The sequence below is a fragment of the Ictalurus punctatus genome, chromosome 29 (genome assembly GCF_001660625.3).
Source record: "Ictalurus punctatus breed USDA103 chromosome 29, Coco_2.0, whole genome shotgun sequence".
Lineage (NCBI taxonomy): Eukaryota > Metazoa > Chordata > Actinopteri > Siluriformes > Ictaluridae > Ictalurus > Ictalurus punctatus.
The window spans coordinates 3,023,249-3,028,442 of NC_030444.2; the positions used below are offsets into that span (position 1 = coordinate 3,023,249).

The window sequence follows — 5,194 nt, forward strand, 5'->3', positions numbered from 1 at the left end:
GGAGGAGAGATGGAGAGGAGGAGAGATGGAGAGGAGGAGAGATGTAGAAGAGGAGAGGAGAGATGGAGAGGAGGAGAGATGGAGAGGAGGAGAGATGGAGAGAGGAGGAGAGATATAGAGGAGGAGAGATGTAGAAGAGGAGAGGAGAGATGTAGAGGAGGAGAGATGTAGAGGAGGAGAGGAGAGATGGAGAGGAGGAGAGATGGAGAGGAGGAGAGATGGAGAGAGGAGGAGAGATATAGAGGAGAGGAGAGATGGAGAGAGGAGGAGAGATATAGAGGAGAGGAGAGATGTAGAGGAGGAGAGATGTAGAGGAGGAGAGATGTAGAGGAGGAGAGATGTAGAGGAGAGGAGAGATGTAGAGAAGAGGAGAGATGGAGAGGAGGAGAGATATAGAGGAGAGGAGAGATGTAGAGGAGGAGAGATGTAGAGGAGGAGAGATGTAGAGGAGAGGAGAGATGTAGAGAAGAGGAGAGATGGAGAGGAGGAAAGATGGAGAGGAGGAGAGATGTAGAGGAGAGGAGAGATGTAGAGAAGAGGAGAGATGGAGAGGAGGAAAGATGGAGAGGAGGAGAGATGTAGAGGAGAGGAGAGATGTAGAGAAGAGGAGAGATGGAGAGGAGGAAAGATGTAGAGGAGGAGAGGAGAGATGTAGAGGAGGAGAGATGTAGAGGAGGAGAGATGTAGAGGAGGAGAGATGTAGAGGAGGAGAGATGTAGAGAAGAGGAGAGATGGAGAGAAGAGGAGAGATGGAGAGGAGGAGAGATGTAGAGGAGGAGAGATGTAGAGGAGGAGAGATGTAGAGGAGGAGAGGAGAGATGTAGAGAAGAGGAGAGATGGAGAGGAGGAGAGATGTAGTCTAAAGCCAAGAAAGAGACAACAGTTGGTGAACCATGACCAATAGTCCTCCTCCAGCTCCTCTGTGTGTGTGTGTGTGTGTGTGTGTGTGTGTGTGTGTGTGTGTGTGTGTGTGTGTGTGTGTGTGTGATCTCAGTCCCTCTCAGTGCTAAATCTTGCTAAGACATGATTTGGAAAGCTTGTAGTCAGGACTTTAATCTATACTGGCTCTGAGGATATAACCCCCCCCCCCCCCCCCCCCCCCCCCACACACACACACACACATACATACATATACATATATATATATATATAAAGGTGATGATGTGACATGAGGTAATTTACTCAGAACATGTGTGTGTGTGTGTGTGTGTGTGTGTGTGTGTGTGTGTGTGTGTGTGTGTTCATTTTTTGAGGACCACGCTACAACAGGGTCCAGTTTGTGGCACAAAAGTGTCCGTGAAGTCCGGTACAATGTCCCTCCCCGTGTGAAGAAAGCAGAAACAGACCGTTCCTCCGGGTCTCTGTATTACAGCGTGGTCCGACAGAGACATCTACTGGGATGAAAAGCACAGCTCTTTCAAGCTCACTGCAAACACAAACTACGGTCTCCACCTGTGCTTGGAGGTGGCGACGGTATCGTCGAGCCGGGCCGCACCGGACTACCCCGTCGTGTATGACTTCCCTATAACAGCAAACCACCCCCCCCCCCCCCCCCCCAGAGTGTTTCATTCCTTCCACGCTCTATCGTTATCGCCTTTCTTCTCTTCTATTCTCTATTCCGTTCGTCCACGAAGACTGCAATCTACAGCTGAATAATTAAGTGAAAATGAGAAGAATGTTGGGGCGGGGGAGGAGGGGGAGGGGCCGGGGAACGTGGTGTTGGATTACCTGCCATCGCTCAGCAAGAACACACACACACACACACACACACACACACACACACGTGTAGCTTAGCACTACACTGCATCTAGTGTGACAGGACACTGACGGTATAAGACTGTCGGATCACCTGATACCCGATGGTCCAGCAAATCCCCACCTGCAGAGCCACTGCCTTTTAAAACTTTACCTGGCTGCAATGAATTACTTAACAGTGTTCAGGTACAATAAACACACGCCAGGGAAGAAGCTTACGAAGGTTCATCTACAAGGCCCTGGACTGAATCCCAGTTGTACCGTTTTCTTTCACACAAAAGCACAGGAGAAGCCCAAGTTCTCATCATCCATGCCGGTGGATCGAGAGTGTGGTCTGCACTTCCAAAAACGAGCGTTCCACTGCTAATGTACCCGTCTAAACCTAACACAGGAAGAGGCAAAGCAAGATGATGTATGTATGCTCCAGAATTCATTTTGGTAGAAAACTTAACCCCTCAGAGACAGGACCCCGTAAGAATCCTGGAAGCCTATCTGAGGAACTCGGGGTGCAAGGCGGGGGACTCACTGGATCGGGTCCAAAAACCAGAAGGAAACCAGAGTACCCGATGGAATCCCTCGAAGCACACAGGACAGAGGTGGGGATTGAACTTCCAACGCTGGAGGTCGGAGGCAAACACTGTTCCCCCGAGTCCCACGAGACTCATCCTTGCCTCAGTGGATTCACTTCCATCGGATTTCTGTAAATCTGCCGTGTGACGATGTGTATTGCTGTGAGAATCAGATCCTGCTCCGGGTACATACAGCGCTACACATAGGAGCAACCTTCTCCAATACGTTAATGACTTGCTCCACTGGATGAAATGCATACAAGACGTGTTTTGGGCCAAAAGTGTACCGGTGCATACACCCAAAGAGCTGTTCTGCGATCTATCTGAGAGAAAAACATTAGCCAGTTATCTTTGGATGTGAAGAGACCGATGTCTGAAGAGACAAAGCCTCCGTTCTCTGACCAGACGGTCGGAAACTGGAGAGGTAGTCTGCTCCGAGACTGAGACCGAGACTGAGGTGGCCTTGCACGCGGGACAAACGTCAAAACGGAGCAATGCTGTACATTTTCAAAAGACCTTGACAAGGTGTCCCCCACTGCCAACACGAGTGTTGGTTTATGAGGACCCGTGAAGCTAGGAACAAAAAAATCAATCCCTGGGGGCCAACCAGACTAAACAGTAGATCACTGATGTGGAGTTTTTGTACTGGGAAGCATTTCTCCTGGACTGTTTCTGAATCAAATATCTGTACGATACGCCCTCTAATTCAAATCGAAGACGCTACCGGACCTGAAGATAAGCATCCAACACACGCAGCTCTAGCACAGGAATCAAAACCCTACCCCATAGCTGTTCCAGCCACTTTGTGATGAATCAGGAACCACTACAAAAAACAGTCCGTCCTCCATCTTGTACCCCGAGTCCCCCGGGAAAGGCTCCAGGCGACCCTGCTAATCAAAAAGCCGTACCTGTATGGACGGAAGAATAAACCGATCTTTCACCTCACCACCGGACGTAGAACTTTCCTCCGGACCGACCTTGATGATCAAGTCCGAGTCAAAAAGTCTGTTCGGTCGAAGAAGAGAAGAAGAAAAAAAAAAAATACGCTCTCAGATGTCAGATTTTAGGCAAACAAAATATTTAATGTTTATTTTAACATTAGTATTTTTGTTTACATACTATATTTACATTACAACAGACACACAGACACTATTTATTTAAATCATTACTTAAAAAAAAAAAAAAAAAAACGTGTAAGCAGGCATCAACTTGATGGGATCGGACAGTAAAAGGAAAGAAAGGGTTGAGAAACGAACGGGGGAAATTTTCTTGTAGCATGTTTCGAATTAGCAGTATAAAGAGAGCGCTGGACGCGCGCACACGCACGCACACACACACACACAGTATAGTTGCTCGTGTACAGTATACTTACTTTCCACTACATTACGCAACTAGTTATTTCTTCCGCTATCAGGCGTCTATTAATACTGTAATTATGACCCAAAAAGTAAGCAGAAAGTGATGGCTGAATGGATTAAAAGGAATTTCTGGGCGTGGCCATTTCTCCAGTCATAGCTTATTTGCATTCGCAGCCATTTCGAAGCCACGTACAGTACAATGTTCAAGTATGGACGTCGTTAAAAACAGTGCTTGGCTGGCGAAATGCCTAAAGCTCACAGTGAAAATGGCCGAAGTGTTGCGTTTCCGTCAATCATTTACACGTTTGTTTGTTTGTTTTGTTTTTTTTATATTATTATCGTTACGCGATCTGACACGTTCTCTGGATTGAGATGTCAGTCGGTATCGTTTTTGGGGTTTTTTTTTTTTTTTTTCCCTCCGCTGCGAAGGTCTGTTGTTTCTAACCGGAGCCCGATCGCTCGGACGGTACAGGTACAGGTCCTTCCCATTCGTATGAAATGTTATTGGAACTTTTCAAGCAGCAGTGCTAAAAGGACCAACTCTAAAAGATCACAGCTCAACAACAACAACAACAACAACAACAACAAAAATAATAAACAAAATAAAAACATTTTTTAAAAAAAAAAGAAAAGAAAAAAAAAAAAAAAAAAAGAAAAGGCTGGTTCCAAAGAGGCATGGAGGATCATGGGATTTCAATTTCAGCTACAGTACCAAAGATTTACAATAGAAGGCCTCATAGGACACACCCCCTCTGTGAGAAGCGACAGAACATACATCAGCACTTTGTTTATTCTACACATCAACAATCAAACCTGTTTTGTTCATTCATACAAGCGCGCACACACACACACACACACACACACACACACACACACACACGCACACACGAGTTTAATGCCTCAAGGCAGAATGAAAGAGAGCGGGAAAAAAGAAAGGTAGCAGAAGATTAAAAAACCGTGCGTTTTCCTATTATATTTAAGATAAAAGCAGTAGCGGGAACATTTTGATCTATGACTATTGCCTAGAATTCGAAAACACGTCTACACCCTTGAAACGGACACGTCTACGCTTTGAAGAATCTCATTTCGACGACGTTTTTAAAGGTCCTAGAAAGAAAAAAAAAAATGGCAGGTGGGCTTGCTCTATGGCGAACTAGTGTTACCTGTTAGCAGCAGCACTTATACACGGTTTCTCAAAATCGCACTGCCTTATTAGCATTAACCCTCCTATTAAGTTCGGAGAAGAGAGAGAGAGAGAGAGAGAGAGAGAGAGAGAGAAAAAAAAAAGTTACATCCATTATTTTAGGAGTCGAAATGACTTCCACGGTTTAAACACGCGCAGAAACGGCAAAGAAAAGAGTAAACCTTTATTATGGCTGGTCTGAGACGAGCCGTGAGAAGAAATATCTGCGTGGAAGGACAAAAAAAATAAATAAATAAGTGTCCGAGTGAGAAAGAGAGATTGAGCAGAGTGTCATGTCAAGCGTGGAAACGTTTCGAACTGACTCATAA

The 5,194-nt window shown here is 45.8% G+C and overlaps 1 protein-coding gene across 3 annotated transcripts in view; it reads right to left on the reverse strand.

Moving 5' to 3' along the window:
* Positions 1 to 3,385: 3,385 nt before the first annotated feature.
* ugt8 (UDP glycosyltransferase 8) overlaps positions 3,386 to 5,194 on the reverse strand; it is a 34,085-nt gene continuing 32,276 nt past the window's right edge. For all 3 annotated transcript variants that reach the window (XM_017461487.3, XM_053677467.1, XM_047152110.2), the window contains exon 6: positions 3,386 to 5,194. This exon is cut by the window's right edge and continues 1,591 nt beyond it. The gene's annotated coding sequence lies outside the window, so the exon portion shown is untranslated.